General features: G+C 41.8%; 1 pseudogene; it reads right to left on the reverse strand.

The window, feature by feature from the left end:
• Positions 1 to 257: 257 nt before the first annotated feature.
• Positions 258 to 20,200, reverse strand: part of LOC127427203 (dynein axonemal heavy chain 9-like) — a 272,019-nt pseudogene continuing 252,076 nt past the window's right edge.

Below are 20,200 nucleotides of genomic sequence, written 5' to 3' on the forward strand. Positions count from 1 at the left end.
ATTCTGCCTGAATAAAATTATGAAACTGGAAAATGTATGCAAAGTGCTTTTAATAAAAACAGTATGGCACATCTTGTTTGTGCAACTGTATGCATTGGAACTGGCTTTTAATAATCATACTCATATTTTGATTAAAATAGTTTTATACCAACCAAATTCTGAAAAAGGTGCATTAGATAACACGTTTCTTAACATTGTGAGTATTTTGGTATAATTTGTTCCGAATATAATTTTGTAATCATGTAAGTAGGCATTCTCTATATTTGAAGGAGGAGTGCTACTCCAGCAAGGGTCAATTTGGATGGATTATCGTTGGTCTTCAGGTTGAATGTCCATACATAAGTAGGTCCATGCTGTCTGATCTTATAGACGGGACACTGGTACACATTCCATGTCTCCTGTTTGTCGACAGGAATGGCTTTAATGAATATCACAGGCATGGTGGGTGTGCAGCTCTTTCAGACGGGCATCCACAATTATTCCAGCCTACAAAACAAACATATTCTTTAGTTTATCATTATTTTCAAGTTTTTTTTTTGTTTTGTTTTTTTAAAGACAATTTAGACATTTAAGAAACCTTGAGATTACAGTAACACAATGGGTTTTTTCCAAAACCTAGTGAGCTGCCTTGCTGCGTCCTGCCTACCATAGGCAGCTGCCTTCTTTTGGAACAGACCAAATAATAACTTTAAAAAGAACTTTCATTATTAAATAATTAATAAACTTTTCATAAACTATTTTCAGCATATAATGTTGAGAAATAGTTAATGTGCATTTAAATAGTTACAAATGTCTTGAAACTTTAAGTCATATTTTCATACATATCCATATTTAAAATTACACAAAATGCATATATTTTAAGTGCTATATAGCAAAGTAATAACTTACAAGAGACCATGGGTTACAATGATTTTAAGGGTACTCTTATGGAGTATGAAGACACCAACAGATTGTTACACTTAGATAGTTACCAATAGTTGGTTAATTGATAATATTAAATGGAATAAATAACTCTTCCGCAAATTGATTTAGTTCATTATGCTAATTGAAGGCCCTTTACTGTTGCCCAGCAATGTAGCAACTTGCTACGTTACTGTACTATATGTTGTATGTTTATTGCCATATTACAATGGCTTCATACTTGGGCTTCCAAATACATTTTAGAGTCTTAACTATCCATTTTATAATGTGTGTTAATGATTTACTAATGAAAGTTATGATCAAGTGTTTCCGAGACCTTTGTATGTATGCAATTACATTTGTGTTGGTGGCAACAATATTACAAAATTAAGCATCTTGAAAGTAAAGTGCAGAAGCTTGCATTATCCTTCACAAAACTATTTGAGCAATTTTCTTGGCAGTGATTTAAGCAGTAATACCATGGTCTCCCTACACAAGGGAAAGTTAATGCAGTTAAAATTAGCTTGCATCACATCCTGCAGATATACTGAAGTGGGGCTGTTTCTTATGGATAGCTAATTAATCCTCTTCTGCTCCACACATGAAGCTGCCACTATCTCCCAGGTTGGCCTATTCGGTGACACCGTCGAGGACTTTGCCCAACAATTCTTGACGGTGAAGCAGCAGACGGAGGCTATCTGGCACATCCTGCCCCGGTGCGGCTCATGATCCCGCACCCCACCTGCTCGTCGCCAAGGGCGTCCCCCTGTGGTGACTGCACCGGCTCCGCCGCAGCCCGTCTCTTCGGCCCGGCCCCACAGAAAGCAGACGCCACCCATCTCATGGCCAGCCGCCAAGAACCCACAGAAGGGTTCGAAGCGCCCCTGAGGCGGGCGACCCAGGGACGACGAAACCCACCTTGGAGTTGGTAAGCAGATCACTCCATCCTCCGGTGGAGGGCCGGGAGAAGAATCTTTTGTTGCTTTTTCATTGAATTTCGCCACATGCCCAAGTGGCTGTGGTACCCAACAGTTCAGCAAAAGAGCGGTTTCCTCGTTCCCTGGGTCACATAACCGGTGTACAGGGTCATCATCACGACCACCGTCCACCTTTTCATCCTTGCAGGGTTGGCACTCCAGCGGTGGTCTCCCCGCCCCTGCGCGCCCAGCTGTGGCACAAATCTGCCCCCGATGTGACAGTTTCCATGGGTTGCGAGGACAGGCCTCTTCCTCCCCCATCCCAGGCTGTTCCGGGGGTGGTCACAAGGAGCCAAGTAAGTGTTTCGAAGTCCCTGGACTCATCACGGCCACAATATGGCATGACACCTCAGGCTCCGCCCCACCGTGAGGCCCCACCTGCCAGTACGTCCGATGAGATTGTCCCTTTGGTCCCCCTCGCTCGGAGCTTGGATGCGTGGCTTGCGCTTTCCAATCCGGACCGTCCGACTTGGCTTCGCGATTCAGTTCGCCAGGCGTCCGCTCAGGTTCAGCGGCATCCACTTCACCTCGGTGAAGGATGAAAACACTGCTACCTTGCACGCGGAGATCGCTACCCTCCTATGGAAGGATGCGATAGAGCCTGTCCCTCCGGCCGAGATGAAGAAGGGGTGTTACAGCCCCTACTTCATTGTACCGAAAAAAGGCGGAGGGTTTTGGCCAATCTTGGACCTGCGAGTATTGAACCGGGCTTTACACAGAATCCCATTCAAGATGCTGACACAAAAATGCATTCTGGCGAGCGTCCGGCATCAAGATTGGTTCGCGGCGGTAGACCTGAAGGACGCGTACTTCCACGTCTCCATTCTACCTCGACACAGACCCTTCCTGCGGTTTGCATTCGAGGGGCGGGCATATCAGTACAAGATCCTCCCTTTCGGTCTGTCCTTGTACCCTCGCGTCTTCACGAAGGTCGCAGAGGCAGCTCTTGCACCGTTAAGGGAGGTGGGCATTCGCGTTCTCGACGCAATCTCGACGATTGGCTAATCCTAGCTCACTCTCAGGATATGTTGTGTGCACTCAAGGACCTGGTGCTCTCGCACCTCAACTGACTAGGTCTTCAGGTCAACTGGGAAAAGAGCGAGCTCCTCCCGGTTCAGAGCATCTCTTTTCTCAGTTTGGAGTTGGACTCAGTCTCATTGACAGCATGTCTTACGAACGAGCGTGCACTGTCGGTGCTGACCTGTTTGAAGGCATTCAAACAGAAAACAGTGGTTCCACTGAAACTCTTTCAGAGGCTCCTGGGGCATATGGCATCCTCAGCGGTGGCCACTCCGCTCGGGTTGATGCATATGAGACCGCTTCAGCACTGGTTTCAGACTCAAGTCCAGAGATGGGCATGGCGCCGCGGGATACATCGCGTGGTCATCACGCCAATCTGTCACCACCTCTTCAGACATTGGACCGACCTCGCGTTTCTATGGGCAGGCGTTCCCCTAGAGCAGGTCTCCAGGTGCATCGTGTTCATGACAGACACCTCCAAGACGGGCTGGGGTGCTGTTTGCAACGGGCATGCAGCCGCCGGCTTATGGACGGGCCCGCAGCTGCGTTGGCACACCAACTGCCTTGAGATTCTGGCAATTCTGCTCGCCCTGCGGAGGTTCTGGCCGTTGATCCAGGGCATGAACGTGTTAGTTTGGACAGACAACACGGCAACGGTAGCATATTTCAACCGTCAAGGTGGTCTGCGCTCCTGTTGTATGTCACAACTCATCTGCCATCTCCTCCTCTGGAGTCAGCAGCACCTCAAGTCACTGCGAGCCACTCACATCCCGGGCGACCTCAACACTGCAGTGGAGGTGCTGTCACAGCAGGTTACCCTCAGGGGAGAGTGGAGACTCCACCCTCAGGTGGTCCAGCTGATTTGGAGTCGATTCAGACAGGCACAGGTAGACCTGTTCGCCTCCCAAGAATCCTCCCACTGCCCACTCTGGTAGGCCCTGACCGAGGCACCTCTCGATATAGATGCGCTGGCACACAGCTGGCCCCCTGGACTGCACAAATGTGCGTTTCCCCCAGTGAGCCTACTTGCACAGACCCTGTGCAAGGTCAGGGAGGATGAGGAGCAGGTCATCCTGGTAGCACCCTACTGGCCCACCCAGACGTGGCTCTCGGACCTCACGCTCCTCGCGACAGTCCCCCCTGGCGAATTCCCCTGAGGAATGACCTTCTAATGACACCCCCCCGACTAGACCTGGTCGGCCCAGTCGGTTAATCCCCCTTTTTTTTGGGGAGTGAAAAAAAAGGGGGATAAGAGGCCACGACTGGGCTAGTCCGTCTCTATCTTTTGGGTAGTTGACTTGTCCCAAAGGGCTGTTAGACACTTATAACAGTGTTGGGGGAGGTTATGTGTCGGCCTGGTGCGCTGGCTACGAGGCACACAGTGGTCTGCCCGTCACACACCACCAGTTCACGTAACACAGTTCAGCCAGTTGCGGCGTTTTGTATAGGGACCCCTAGTGTCACTACATCGACACAACGTTGAGTGAGTGACAGATAGGGAATGTCCTGGTTACTTTCGTAACCTCCGTTCTCTGATGGAGGGAACGAGACGTTGTGTCCCTCCTGCTACAACGCTGAACTACCCACTGAAATGGCCGGGACCTTGTCTCGGCTCCTCAGCATAAAACCTAAATGAGTGGTTGCATGCCAGCTCCTTTTATACCCGTACGTCCGGGGGAGTGGTATGCAAATACCACTCGGCAATTTTCATTGGCCTTTTATCAAAGACCAGAGGTGTCTCGGGCTCCCAAGAGTGACCCCTAGTGTCACTACATCGACACAACGTCTAGTTCCCTCCATCAGGAAATGTAGGTTACGCAAGTAACCGGGACGTTATGTATATAGGTCAGTATGTATTCCTCTGTCTTTGATGTCCGCTCAACACGTGGCAAATCTCACTCATATAAATGAGGGCGCTATCATAAATCTCTTCATCTTTGACAGCTGTTCAAGCCTGTTCTTCAGGTAGTTCTGCTTATATGTGTGGAAATAAGCCCCTAACATTCATCACCATATGATAACTATAGTAGAGATAATCTAAGAATAATTGTTATGTATATAGGTCAGCGTGTATTTCTCTGTCTTTGATGTCCGCTCAATACGTGGCAAATCTCACTCATATAAATGAGGGCACTATCATCAATCTCTCCATCTTTGACAGCTGTGCAAGCCTGTTCTTCAGGTAGCTCTGCTTATATGAGCTTTCACACTTGAATAAGTTGTGGAATAGCTTTCCCCAAAGGGCAAAAGGCATCCTGAATCTGTGACTAAGTCCATCTAAGTTATGTATGGGGGAAAACAGCCGAGCAGGTACAGTGATTAAAATCTGTGTATGTGTAATGTGTAATTAAAACTCATTTTTTGAGACATTCCCTGAAAGCTGCATGCATTTACATTCATTAGAGACCTAATAGTGCAAACAGAAGTTGTATGAATTGAGGGTCTATGGAAGTGACTGAGATTGTGTTTGTTTGAGCATTCCTGTGTGTGGGAATGTTAAACTGTTGTGACAAGTCTCAAAAGCAATCAGATTCAATTAATTTAACCAACTAAATTGGCAAATTAACACCCCCCCCCCCCCCCCCCCAATTAATGCTAATTAATATCCACCTTTTTTCAGTAATGAAATAAGTTTTGAATAAATTTTAAGAATTTCAAGTATGCTGGTGTGCCTCTATGCTATGTACTGTACCCTGGCTTTCACTAGATGTTTCTCCACAATACTGATCAAGAACTGTTATTTACAGATAAACAATTCTCAGACAGAACAAACATCCTGCCTCTTACCCAGGGACTACAAACATAATGTTTTTTATTTTGGTTTGTTCTGTGCAAAAAACAGTATTTTCGTTTTGGTTCAGAAATTCCGCAGTCTCCTTTCTAAATGGTAACCGGTTAGAACAAAATAAAAGAACAGTTAATTACAATCTTTTTAAAGTACTCTGCTCTAAGGGGTGGGTGAAATACCAATGCAGTGTTGCCAGATCTTGCAAGATAAACAAGCTAAAAAAAAAGCCACTTGCCTCACCAAAATAAGCGAAAATAAGCCATACAATATTTTTCCTGTGTGGTGCATTTATCAGAATAGAAATCATTACAACCATACGGTGAATCCAAGTATAATTTAATTTACAGATCTGTCAAAACCCAGCAGCATCAAACCTGTATTAATGCATCATATCTAACAAAAATTCAGTCAGAACAACTGAGAAATATACTTTTTACCTCTAAAAATTATTATTTATTTATTTTGATTTATTTATTTTTTTTGTATCTGGATTAGCCATGCATATACAGTATATGTAGTAATTATACATAGTTGTTAAAAAGATCTTAATTCACAGAATGCGATATCCACGGGCAACGGGCAATTAGGCAAAGCAATGTGTGATGCAGCAGTTTCCTTCAGGATCAAAGCACATTTAATTTTTGTCATGCAACATTAAGTGTAATTAAATGTAATCCCCAAAATTTACTGTGATAAACCCTTTGGCCTTTGGTTTCATGAAAAAAAATATTGGAAAGAAAATAACTGGCTATAACCAGTTACCAGCATTTAAAAATAAAGTTTTCACTCCGGAACAATTGAAAATGTCTTAGTTCCCATTTTTGGTTACATTCTGCAAAAAATGTTGTTCATTTTAGGTTTTCATTTTCATTCCTTGAACCATTTTTAGAACCTGCTCTTACCTGTAGTGCTGGGGAGTGACTATAAGTAGTTATGCTATCACCTAAAAGGTGAAGTTTTTAATTTGTACTCCACTATATCAAATGGAATTGTAAAAGTAATGACTTTCCCCAAGTTTTCCCCAAACTTACGCCATTAATTGATCCAAAGTTGATACTGTATGTTGTAGGGTTGCAAGGTATACCAGTGCTACAGTAGTATTGTGATACTAAAGCTTCAAAATACTGGTGGTGCCACAGTACTTTTTAAATGGTAGTACTGTAAGTTATGTTGTAAGTGTGGAAGTAAATATTAGTTTAGCTAAAACTTTCATTTGAATCAGACCTTTAAAGTAGTCTTTTCGAGTGGCATCCCCTTCACATAGTGCCCTTTAAGAGCGCAAAATGCTGTTTAGAATTTGCTCCTTATATTGCTTTGTTTATTTTTTCAATGTGTGGTTTTCCCATGCTTCAAACACACACGTGTGAATCCCAGCATGTTAATTTGGCGGTCATGTTTCCTAATGGATAATATGGATTTAAATAAAACTTTGGAGAGTGAGAAGCTTTTTAAAAAACACAATTCACCTAGTGATATTTGGAATTATTTTGGGTTTTGGCTGATGAGACTGGAAAAACCCATCTGCCGTGAATGTCTACAAAGATTTCAAGCCAAAGGGGGGGAAACGCTAGCAACCTTATTAAACACATTTGGACACATCCCACTGCCTCTGCGGAATGGTATGGTGCCACTTCATTTAACCTAAATGGTTTATATTAACATTTACAGATTTACTGTTACTCTGAAAAACTGAACATTGTACTCATTTTTTTTTTTTTTCCAATTACAAATGCAAATTATGAGTGGCACCAATGGTTTCTACCATCAACCCAAACTTGTGATGCTTTTGGGAAACACAGACCAGATCGGTTTGATTACGCCCCTGAGCCTTGCGATCAAGCCGGTGTGTGTGTAATCTGCATTCCTGCTGCTGTTTATCAGGAGAGAGGGGCTAAAGCGGTTGTAATAAAGAAACAGCAGCTCAAAACAGTCTTTTCAACATTACATCTTTATATGTTACCAATATTCAAATAATCACTGAAATAATGGAATAAAAGTTTAAAAATGTTGCCGTTTGAACTGGCTCTTTTGATGCGGCAATTTTTATTTTTATTTTTTTTTACATTAAACTATGAATTAGGTAACAAGTTAGTCAATTTGAGTCTTCTCCCTGTTCATCCATTAGTTATTTTCACCACTTTTGGAGCTACATGTGGAATGGCTAGTTTTTAGGACCCACTGTGACAAACTGTATAAAGAATTAACACTCTATCATGTGGTATAGTGATACTACTTGGTATCATGATACTTTAGCTGGTATAGTATTGAAAGATATGATTATGGTCAGGGGCAGACTGGGAAGAGAAATCGGCCCTGGATTTTACATAGAAACCGAAAAGGTTGTTGAGCGGCACAAACATATGGTTTAGAAAGTTTGTGTCGACGTGCCCAGTGTAGACAGTCTCAAACCATTGCATCGTATCAGCGGACACGCCCGGTGTAAACAGTGTGTCAGCACCATAAATTATCAAACAGACTTGACATTATATATATTAATGAATGGAACTGTTTACCTATGTTTTTAATCCGTAGAAGTGTTTTAACTTCCCCATACTTCAATAACAATTCTTTAGCAAAGCTTCAATTGTTTTATGACTGGTTCATAAGCAATCACGCTGATACGAGTCAACAAAACATGTAATCCATGCTGAAATACGCTGAAGAAACATCCACATGACACACACACATAGTCCAAAGCACAATGAAGATTCAGCCCAGATGCGCATCCAATTTCCAGTATCATCCTGCACTGAAATGCACATAACTGGAAACACATCAAAACTGTAAAAGATGTCCATCTAGTGCGTGTTTGCATACACCAACAATTAAAAATAGCGCAGATGGGTGGTGTTCAGGAATAGTTAGGCCACACCAGGCCTGTTTGTCCTGCTCTCTCTCTCTCTGAGTACAAACTGAGCCCCATTGGGTGGGGCCAAGGGTGCGATGATGTAAAGTAGGTGTTGATTTTGTTGCTGTAGAGGCGGTCATGAATTTATGAGTTCCTTTTGTGACATCACAATTTGATGAAAGTAGAGAATGAGGAGTTTTGGCAGTTTGGTTTCAATAATTGCTTTTTTTGCATTGGAGATTAAGTTTTGAGTTCTGAAATTCACAGTATGTTTTTATAATAGAAAGACCTCTTATTTGTCAAAATATCAAGGAAAATTGTATTCTTCATGACATGACCTCTTTAAAATACTTTGCAATACTTTATATTAAAACGCTTTGTATAGGCAAAATACTCTAAATAGGCTACATAAAAATGCCACTGTTTTTTTGCAAGCAAATGTGTTGTGGTGTGCAGTGTTTTTGACTGCTTTTGGACTATAAATTGCAAAAAGAAAAAAAAAAAAGAAAAGAAAAAAAAAAGTGACTTCAATTCCAGAAAAAATAGAGCATTTTGTCATAAATAATGACACACATCACCTTTAACTACATTTTTTAGTAGCATGACAGTAGTTCAGCTGTTGTAAGAACTACTACAAGCTACTTTTCTTTAAGTAAAATATTTAGTTAAATGCTGCTGTTCATCACTGTTTTCGACTCAACTTTTGACATTATATATAAAAAAATAAAAAATAAATTCTAGTTTTATTGGTTGCATTTAGAGTAATACAAGCTACAAGTTCATTTCAAAGTATCTTCTACATCACAGCTTACCTGTGTATCCCACCGTGCTCCTCCATGAACAGCCCGTGGATGTAAGCGCCCTCCCTTGGTTGGGAGCTAAACTCCTCGCGGTTCTTCTTGGTGACTTCACACTGCAGGCACATCTTGTCCAGGGGCCAATCGTTGAGGCGGGCCATGGACTGCATGATGGCCGTGAGGAAAGACTGGGGGTTGAAGCAGCCGGTCAGCCAAAAAGCAGAGGGAAAAGTAAAATCAGAGTTTCAGGTTTCTAGATCCTTGATGCGGTTGAGGAGGTCTGTAAACAACAGGGTCAGGCCTGACATGGAGGGATAGGCATGTTTTGTCCAGAAGTCAGGCACTTGGTCCAGGTAGGTGCCGTTTTGTAAATTCTCCATGTCATTGGTCATTGTGAGCTCACCCTTTGAGATAATGGTACACAGCCTGAGGTTAGGATCAGGTGTTGAATGATACTCACCTTCACATTTAATTTTTCTGAATGAAACTTTTTCAAATTAATATATAGTTATGTACAGTTTTGTATGTATATATAGAGGATGTATGGGTGGGTGGGTGGATGGATGGATGGATGGATGGATGGATCTTTATATTGTGTGTGATGGCACTGATTTTCAGGTTTTGGAGAAAAATCTGAATAATCCTTGCTAACATAACAATGAGTTAGCAGTCAATGAACTTTAAATTTAATTAAAAAAAATAAAAAAATAAAAAGATTGTTGGATTGATCTGATTTAGTAATGACACATAATGTAAAAATCCTAATGTAAAAATCTTTAATAATTAACATTTTCCAATAGAGATGTGCTCCCTTGTCAGTGCCATTCTTCACTCTACCACTCTAAAGGCTGTGAATAAACATGACTTGTATTCATGTTGTGTCACATAACCACACAGCAAAGAGCTAACTTATTTCAATAAGTAATAAATACTCCACATAGCAATGAAAATCATTCCTCCCTGCTGAATCTCTGCTCGATCAAAACACCTTCTGCCAAGGCCGAAATCCTTCATTAGTAAATAGTTGCCATTTCTTTATAAGGTTAACATAATTCAAGGATATAATACATTTAAAGAAAAGTTTAAAAAGAGCAGCACATTCCCTTGGCTGCATGCTTGTGATTTCATTTAATCTGTAACCAAGGACCAGGTTAGACAGACAATGACCAGGTGTGCAAAGAAAGCAATAACTACTCTGTACTTGAATATCAGATTTTAATGTTGTGGCATAAAAATCAGTAAAGAGGCAGTGAGATAGGCATTTGCTACTGTAGACACAAGGTTTTTGGAGGCACAGATGGAATAAAACACAGTATAACAGCTTATTTAAAGGAACAGTTCACCCAAAAATAAAAATGTACATATAATGAAAGTGAATAGGGACTGGTTCTGTCAAGCTCCAAAATGACAAAATGTATCATAAAAGTTGTCTAAACAACTTTTAAATGTTCAGAAGCCACGTTAGGTTTGTGTGACACCTTTCAACACTGGACGTGTCCGTTGACGGGACATGAAGCGACACGACGCAACGGCTTGAGGCTGTCTACACTGAAAGCTTTGAAGTGAACATTATAAATGACACGCAGACAGCATGGACCAATCAGCTATGAGCTTGAGTAAAAAGTCACTGGAGGAGCTCTGCTGCATGTCAGCAATAGAATGGGGCATCAGTTTACTGTCAGTGCTACGTGACGCACTGGAAAAAAACACTTCGAATGTAGACAGTGTCATTGATAAGAATGGTAAAGGTATGCTTTTGATGCAACACGACACGCCAATTGCGTCCAGTGTAGACAGGGTGTGAGGAACGGACTGAAATTTAATGAATCTTCCCCTCTGCCGAAACTCTGAAATGGACTGCAAAAGTTGTATGCAGAGTTGGGGAGTAACGAAATACATGTAACGGGATTATGTATTTAAAATACAAAATATAAGTAACTGTATTCCACTACAGTTACAATTTAAATCATTGTTAATTAGAATACAGTTACATTCATAATGTATTTTGATTACCGAAGAGATTACTTTGCATTTTATTGTCATTTGTTTCATTTAATATTTAGTCCTTTCAGATGGAAAACATTTATACATATAAATGACGCGATCCAAAGAGCCTTTGAGCAGCGATGAAACACTTATGATGTGTTACATTCATACGAGCAGACAGATAAGTATGTCTGAAGTAAGTTTGGAGCAGAAGAACTGTCAGCTTTACGCTAAGCTAAAATGCTATTTCTAGCCATTTTACATGCACGTTACCAGGCACGATCATATTTTTTTATCAAGAAAATTCACGTTAGATCATAATTTTTTTTTCTAGTAAGACCTTTGATATTAGGGCAAAAATAATATTCTTGATGACAATTTTTTTATTGTTTTCCTGTAATAATATCTAAAAATCCTTAAAACAAGATCAGTTTGATTTATCTTGTTTTAGAAACAACACTGCATAAGATATTTAGGTTTTTCAGAGAATGTATTTTTAACATGTGTATTTTGTCTTACTGTACTGGCAGAGTTTTTATAGTCAAAACAAGTGAAAAAATCTACCAGTAATGAAGAAGTAATCCAAAATGTTTAGAATACTTTATTGACCTTGAGTAATCTAATGGAATACATTATAAATTACATTTTACAGCATGTATTCTGTAATCTGTAGTGGAATACATTTCAAAAGTAACCCTCCCAACCCTGGTTGTATGGACTATAAAAAACAAAAATCAATACAATTTGACGCCATTTGATGCTAACGGTACCCGCATGTCTCGTGACCAAATATCACAGACATCAAACCTCACGCAATGTGTCTAATGGAGGAGGGGAGGGGAAGATTATCAGTGAATAACAACATACATATTGGTCTGTTCATCAGAGCTATTGTATGGCTTTAGAAGACTTTCAATAGCATGCATGACATATCTGGATCACTTTTATGATACGTTCATAGTGCTTTTTAGTCTTTTAAGACCTTGACAGCCCCAGTCCTAATTTACTTTCATCAAAGGAAAACGAGTGGCCAGGATATTCTTTAAAAAAAAATGAAGTCACCTTTTGTGTTCCATGGAAGAAAGAAAGCTATACGGGTTTGAAATTACATGAACTATTCCTTTAAAGGTGGTTATATGTGTATGTGTGTGTGTGTGTGTGTGTGTGTGTGTGTGTGTGAGAGAGAGAGAGAGAGAGAGAGAGAGAGAGAGAGAGAGAGAGAGAGAGAGAAAGAAAGAAAAGGAGTCCTAACCTTTAAGCCCAGACTGAGCTCTTTTAGAGAGCATTTGATCTCTTGTGTCAGGATATTCATGCGCTCGCACTCCTGGAACGCCAAAACAATATATGGGGTCCTCTCCTCCACCTTTCCCATCAGCTCCGCCATATTAAAATCTTCCGGAAACTTCTCAAGAATCTCATCAAGCACTTCTTTCACCTGGACACACAAAACAGGAAATGTGAGTTCACGCTTTTCCTAAAAACTGTTGTGATAAAGAAGACTTGGAATGTGAAATTGGCAATGAAAACCCAACTGGGTGTGGGTTATTTAATCATGACCCTCTCAGTAGATCTATTTGTCTGTGTCAGTTACATGAGCAGTTTAATGCAAAGCGGTCATTGCTTACAAATCCCAATCTCTTAACTAAAAAAGGTCAGCTGTCATAACACATTCAAGCACACTTATAGAGCTCCCATATCTAATCTTTTAAATGTCAGAGGCTCCCAAACCAGCCAACTGCTGGGAAATTAGCTCACTGTAACCTCTTCGGGCATGAGGGGGCTTCCAGTGTCTGTCTCAAGACATGACAACATGATTATCCTGACCCTTTTCACAGAGCTCCACAGAGTCCCTTACTATACACAGCACACATTCGCTCTCTGTTGGTTTAATGAGGTTAAATGTAACATTGATACTCTAAGCTTAAATTTAAGTCAGTTGCAGATGTGGTCCTCCTCATCTGGGTTAAGTTTGTATCAAAGTATAGTGCATAGGGTTGTGGCAATGGGGTGTGGCCGAGCAATGTCTGTGGAGAGCAAGGCTGAGAGAGTGAGTGCGGTAAGGTTTGACACCTGTGGGAAATCACCTCTAACAGCTGTTTTGTGTTTGCAGTGAGAGGGCAGAGGGATTTAATAGGGCAATCCAGGCAGCTGGAGGAGAGAGAGAAAGAGATGCATGCAGCAGGAATTATGTGCAACTTTCATGTTGCTGAAAAGCATATATTTGTGTGTCAAATAAATTTACATTATATTGTTTGCCCGGCTCTCGCTTCCTCTTTCATAAAAAGTGTCATGAACCTGTTACAGTGGTGCCAAAACCCGGGAATCGAAGGAGGAAGAAACACTGTCATGGAGTCCTCGCTGCTGGTCGAAGTAGTCAAGACCCTCGCTGGCATACACCAAGCCCAACATCAGGCTCTGCTTGAGCTACGTGTAGAACAGGAGCAGCAGTTCCAGGAGCTGTTCAAGGCTCAAGCAGAGGACCAGCAGGTGCTATGGAGCTTTGTACACCAGGAGGAGTCTTCAGCCGCAACTCCAGACACACTTATGGCCATGACGCACGTTGCGTTGTCCAAGATGGGACCTCAGGATGACCCGGAGGCTTTCATTGTACTCTTTGAGCAGGTGGCCGAAGCATGGAAATGGCCGAGCACCCACTGGGCGGTCTGCCTACTGCCGCTGTTGTCCGGGGAAGCCCAACTCGTGGTCCATCAACTGCCGGCCAAGAATCTCCTGGTGTATGAGGATCTGAAAAGAACCATCTTGCAGTGGGTCGGCCGTAGCCCGGAGCAGCATCGCCAGTGCTTCTGGTCACTGACATCCGTTTGCCTTCCCCTGACACCTCCATGATGCCTGCCGAGGGTGGATGCTGGCTGAAGATCGCGACGCCGAGTAGCTGCTCGATCTGATTGTACTGGAGCAGTTCATTGCCTGGCTACTGGAAGGGACAGAGGAGTGGGCATTGCTGGCGAGACAGTCCAGCTAGCTGAGGACCATATGATGGCATATCTGGGTTCCGGCGAGCCCTCTTCTTTCTTTCTCTCTCTCTCATCCCTCCCCCTCCCCCTCATCCCATTCCTGTTCCCTGGAAATGGGGAATTCCTTTACCAAAATCCATTCCATGGTCCTGTAGATCGTTCATCCCGCTGGCCAGTCTGTTGGAGCTGCAGGGAACCTGGGCATTTCTGTGACCGATGCCCCACGATGGAGGTGGAGACATCGGTCTGGGTCCCCCACACACCACAGGCCACCCCCGATCGAGCAGGTGTGTACCGGATACCTGTGAGTATAAAGGGGGGTACATAGCAAGCCTTGGTGGATTCAGTTGTAATCAAACCTCCATTCACCAAAGCTTGATACAATCCGAGGCTTTGGATACAAGTCGGCGTGTGAAAGTTAGATGTGTGTGCACGGGGTTATTCACGATTACCCATTAGTGATGGTCATCATTCAATTTCGGGGATAAAAGCATAGTGTCGAGGCTGCGGTTAGTCCCCACCTCACCCATCCACTAATCTTGGTTACGAATTGGCTGGCATTTACCACTTTATTGAGGGAAATTTTTGTGGATGGGTAATATAACAAAGTGTCTCGGTGTGTGGTTTGCGATTCGCTGGCTGGGGAGGCAGAGCCAGGGTAGTCTTTGTCAGCTCAGCATCAGGATGACGTAAGGGAGGAGGAAGTCTCGGCTTCCCCCTCCCGAGTGGGGATTCCGAAAGAAATCCTCACTGATCAAGGCACAACATTTATGTCACACATATTACACGAACTGTATGAATTATTGGGGATTAAATCGATTCGGACCAGCGTTTATCACCCCCAAACAGATGGCTTGGTTGAACGATTTAATCAGACACTAAAAAATATGATTCGTAAGTACGTGCACGAAGACGCTCGAAACTGGGACAAGTGGCTTGAGCCGCTATTTTTGCAGTTCGAGAGGTCCCGCAAGCCTCCATGGGGTTCTCCCCATTTGGATTATTGTACGGGCATTGACTGTGCGGTGTGCTTGATGTCCAATGGAAAAATTGGGAGGAGGGAACTTCAAATAGCAAAAACTAAATTCAGTACATTCTTGACCTGAGAGCAGAACTCCACACACTGGGGCAATTAACACAGGAGAATTTGCTCCAGGCACAAGAACGTCAAAGCCGGCTGTATAATGGGGTGCTCGGCTATGGAAATTTGCACCGAGAGATAAAGTTCTTGTATTACTCCCCACATTGAGCTCTAAATTACTCGCCAATTGTCAAGGACCCTTTGAGGTCACACGGCGAGTCGATTATAAGGTTAAATGAATGGATAGAGGTAGTCCCTGTGACTTTGACTATGGTGGTTCCGGAGAGGGAGGAGCTTGGACCAGAGGTGAACTTAAAAGCTACCGATCGAGTCACCCCAGTCACTTGCAGAGACCACACCTCACCGTCACAAGTCACGGAGGTTGCCATGTTGCAAAGAGAATTCTCTCATGGACAGAATCTTCAGGCCGCACACCACTTACACCACTGTCTACCTGGATGACATCATTATATACAGTAATGATTGGAAGTGGCACCTGCAGCATCTGAAGGCTGCCCTGAAGTCGTTGAGATGAGAAGGACTCACAGCAAATCCTAAGAAGTGTGCAGTTGGATGGGTGGAAGTTCGGTATCTGCGTTTCCATTTGGGTATGGACAGGTGCGGCCCCAAATTGATAAGACAGCAGCGAATGCAGTCTGCCTGAGACCTAAGACCAAAAAGGAGGTGAGACAGTTCCTGGGACTGGCTGGCTATTATCATATGTTTGTGCAAAATTATTTGACCGTCACCAGCCCGCTGACTGATCTGACTAAAAAGAGGGCACCAGATCTGGTCCACTGGATGGAGCCATGTCAACAGGCATTCACGCCTGTGTGAATGAAAGCTGCACTTTGCGGTGGGCAATTATTACACTCTCCTGACTTCTCTATCCCTTTTATCTTGCAGACGGATGAATCAGACAGGGTTGGGAGTGGTACTGTCCCAGATGGTGGAGGGGGAGGAAAGCCCCGACTAAGTACAGCGCTGTCGAGAAGGAGTGTTTGGCCATCAAGTGGGTGGTCCTCACCCTCTGGTACTATCTATGTTGAGACGTGCTTTCACCCTCTGTTCGGACCACGCCCCACTCCAGTGGCTTCATCGCTTGAAGGATACCAACATGCAGATCACCCGTTTGTATCTAGCTCTCCAGCCTTTTAAGTTAGATGTGGTCCACAGGCCGGGGGCGCAGATGGCTGTGGCAGATTTCCTCTCCAGGAATGGGGGGGGGGGAGTGAGTGACAGGTCAGATTGCTCCCCGGCCTGAGTAGGGCGATGGGGGTATGTGATGATGGGGGCATGGCCGAGCGACATCTGTGGAGAGCGAGGCTGAGAGAGTGAGTGCGGTAAGGTTTGACACCTGTGGGAAATCACCTTGTGTTTGCAGTGAGAGTGCAGAGGGATTTAATAGGGCAATCCAAACTGCCGGAGGAGAAAGAGAAAGAGACACGCAGCAGGAATCATGTGTGTCTTTCATGTTGCTGAAAAGCATATATTTGTTTGTCAAATAAATTTACATTGGATTGTGGGCTCAGCTTTCGCTTCCTCTTTCATAAGAGGTCACGAACATGTCAAAAGGGTCAAACCAGATAAATACTGACCTGAAACAAAACACCACAGTATACTCATTTGCAATTTAAGCCATATTGGTTTTCAAAACGACCCCCTATATTAAAACAACAACAACAACAACATAGAAATAATGAAAACAGAAGAAACAAATCTACAGAATGTCATACTGAGAGACTCATTCACCAATAATCAATATAATGAAGCAAGGTAATCAATATAATGATGCAAGGTATAAACCTATTAATTATTTTTCATTTAAACTTTTTAATATTTTTAACAATGCATTGCTTGTAATGTACTGTCATGAGAGGGGTTGTATAAAAACAGATTAAATCAAGCTTGATATGACCCATGCGATTTACAACAGATATCATATGAAAATCTAATAAGTCAGCTGTGTTTGCTAAGGCATTATGCATTATATTGCATATAGTTAAGGATTTTTCAAAACTCCTTAACCTCATTTTTAACTTGTACTGTTTGTGCTACAAACATGATACCACAAATCATGTGGCTTGTTGTGCAGAAATGTGCAGACTGTTGGACAATGGACCCTTTTCACAGACTATGATGAAGCGTTTCTTTTGTTGCAGTGTAAATCTAACAATTTTTAATTTTAAATTAATTCAAATTTAATTCAAATTTTAATTTAAATGATTTGAAAAATGTAGGCGGCGGTGTATTAGCGATATGCGCGACAATCTTGTTATTGGCGCTCACGTTTGCCAGAGCGAACACATCATTGTTGGTGTGTGTGTGTTTGTGTCCTCCACCTTGTAAATGCGATGCCAATGTTAACTCTTGTTTTACTCAGTTCTCTGTCTCTATGGCTTTTAGCAAGTCTTCAAATTTTGGCTTTAACATCTGTAGATGAAGCAAAATGTATTTTCCTCTCTACAATTCAGCCATGGTTGTTCATATTCTCCCAGCTGAACAGCTAGTTCAAGTAGCCACGGCCAAAACTCACTCTATAGGCTAAGCTAGAAAGGGATGGGTGGAGCTTAGCAGGCCACTCAAAATATAAACAACAATGTTTTGATAGTGCCTGAGAGGCTCAGTGTTTGTACTTTTGGGGGCGGTAAACCCCTTAATGGCGTACTTATGGTTGTCAATGAACAATAAACTGGGATAGTTGAACATATTAAGACATCAAAAAAGCTACACACTTCACCTTTAAAGAAAGTATCCTAGGCTGAATACCAGATACTCTCTCTTAAATGTATTTAGTATTGTATTCCAATACATCACATAAAAAAGTAACATATTCAGAACAGTTTTAGAATACATATTTATAAAGGCAAGGCAGAATTATCTGTGATATTTTCTGAAATGCCACATCTCTTTATTAACATCTAAGTGAATCTAAATAGCTAGTTAGCTATTTATTAGCAAATTTCACGAACTAAGCTCTACCTTGAGATGTCTCTTTAAGTTAGATGTGGAGTTAGACGCTGATGTTTTTCTTTAAGGAGACAGTTTGCAGTCAACAACAATATCTTCTCCACTTTAGAACATATAAGAAAATGCTGCCTGTACCTTCAAGAGCCAAAATCTCCTTGCTGTGACACTGAAGCTATCAAACAGGGTTGTCTGATAATGTTCAGAGTGCCATTTTTAACTATTTTTTACATTTTAGTCTTCTTCTTAACCCATTATTTGATTGGACTGACAAAAATGTATACATTTTGACACAGTTGGATTAGATGATAACTGGATGCCACTTGCAGAAATTAAAAATGCAACATAGTGAGGTCGTGTGACAATGTAGTATATGAATGATTTTTACTAGGCTTGCTTCCATATGAAGGCCTGTTTATTCTTTGATTTTCTATTTCTTTTATTACTGAAACCTTTATTTTTGGATGATTTTAATTATTTTACTCCTTTGATTTCAATTTTCAGTTTCCAATTTGTTTATTTTTAATTTGTTTGGTTAAAAATTTAATTTAAGATAAATGTAAAAAAAAAATAAAAAAAAAAAAATATATATATATATATATATATATATATATATATATATATATATATATATATATATATATATATATATTTACAAAGCAATTACAATTGCGGGAAACAATAAATCTTTCTCGCAAATGTAATATTTGTGTAAAAATGTTGCCGGCTTTTTTGATACTGGTGCACAACACATTCCGGTGTGGTTGCCAGATATTCGATATACCCAATCTCATTATACATGAATAAAATGTTGTATTTTCATTATCTAGTCTAGTGTCTACCATTAAACCTTTTGGTGACAGCAGTCCATTTTTAAAGTATCCCAAAAACCACATACACACGAGATGCTGTAATTTTTACCCGCGACTGTGTTTTCAAATTAGCCCAATTTGGCATGAAAGCACTACCCTGGCAACACTGCAAACACTTCTGCATTGTTCAGAAAAACTGTTCAGAAAAACAATTAAGTTTCTCACTTGATTGACAGGATTTTTTTTTTTTTTTCTTTCTGCATTATTTGTGGTCATAATGAGAGAATAATTCTAAAAGTATTCTAACAAAATTTATAAAGTAACTGTAACGGGAGCTGAATACAGTATACTTCATTTTTGCATTCTGTTACATGTATTCCGTTACATCCCAACCCTGGGGAAGCGCCATTCATATTTTCTGATAATGTCAAAATCTAGTTCATACAATCATCATCCTTGGTGTCTCACAATACATAAAACATAACTGTCACATCGTACTGTGACCCAGATGTAAGTGTTTCTCACCCTTACAAACATTACTAACTATTTGGAAACGTCTGTTCAAGTGCTTTAACATTGAATGTAAATATCTCTGGTCCCTATCTGTCACTCACTTGAAGTTGTGTCTATGTAGTGACACTATGGGTCACTCTTGGGAGCCCCAAACACCTCTGCTTTTTGAAAAAAGGCCAATGGGAATTGGTGAGTGGAATTTGCATGCCACTCCCCCAGACATACGGGTATAAAAAGAGCTGGTATGCAACCACTCATTCAGATTTTCTCTTTGGAGCCGAGCGATTGCATTCAGTGCACTGAATTCAGTTCTCCCTACCGTTCACCTCAAACTGCTGGATTTTACGGCGCATTTCAGCGGCTTCCCCCTCTGCACCCGTGGAGTGCAGAGAATGCCCCTGGGCGCTTCGGCAGAGCAAAACAAAAGAGTATATTCTAAAAGAGTATATTTTCAATCCTAAAAGAGCACCACACACGGAACGTCTTTTTAAAGATGACTTTCCATTCGTGTGTTATTCCTGGTTGCGCTCATTATC

Source organism: Myxocyprinus asiaticus, chromosome 36 (assembly GCF_019703515.2).
Source record: "Myxocyprinus asiaticus isolate MX2 ecotype Aquarium Trade chromosome 36, UBuf_Myxa_2, whole genome shotgun sequence".
NCBI lineage: Eukaryota > Metazoa > Chordata > Actinopteri > Cypriniformes > Catostomidae > Myxocyprinus > Myxocyprinus asiaticus.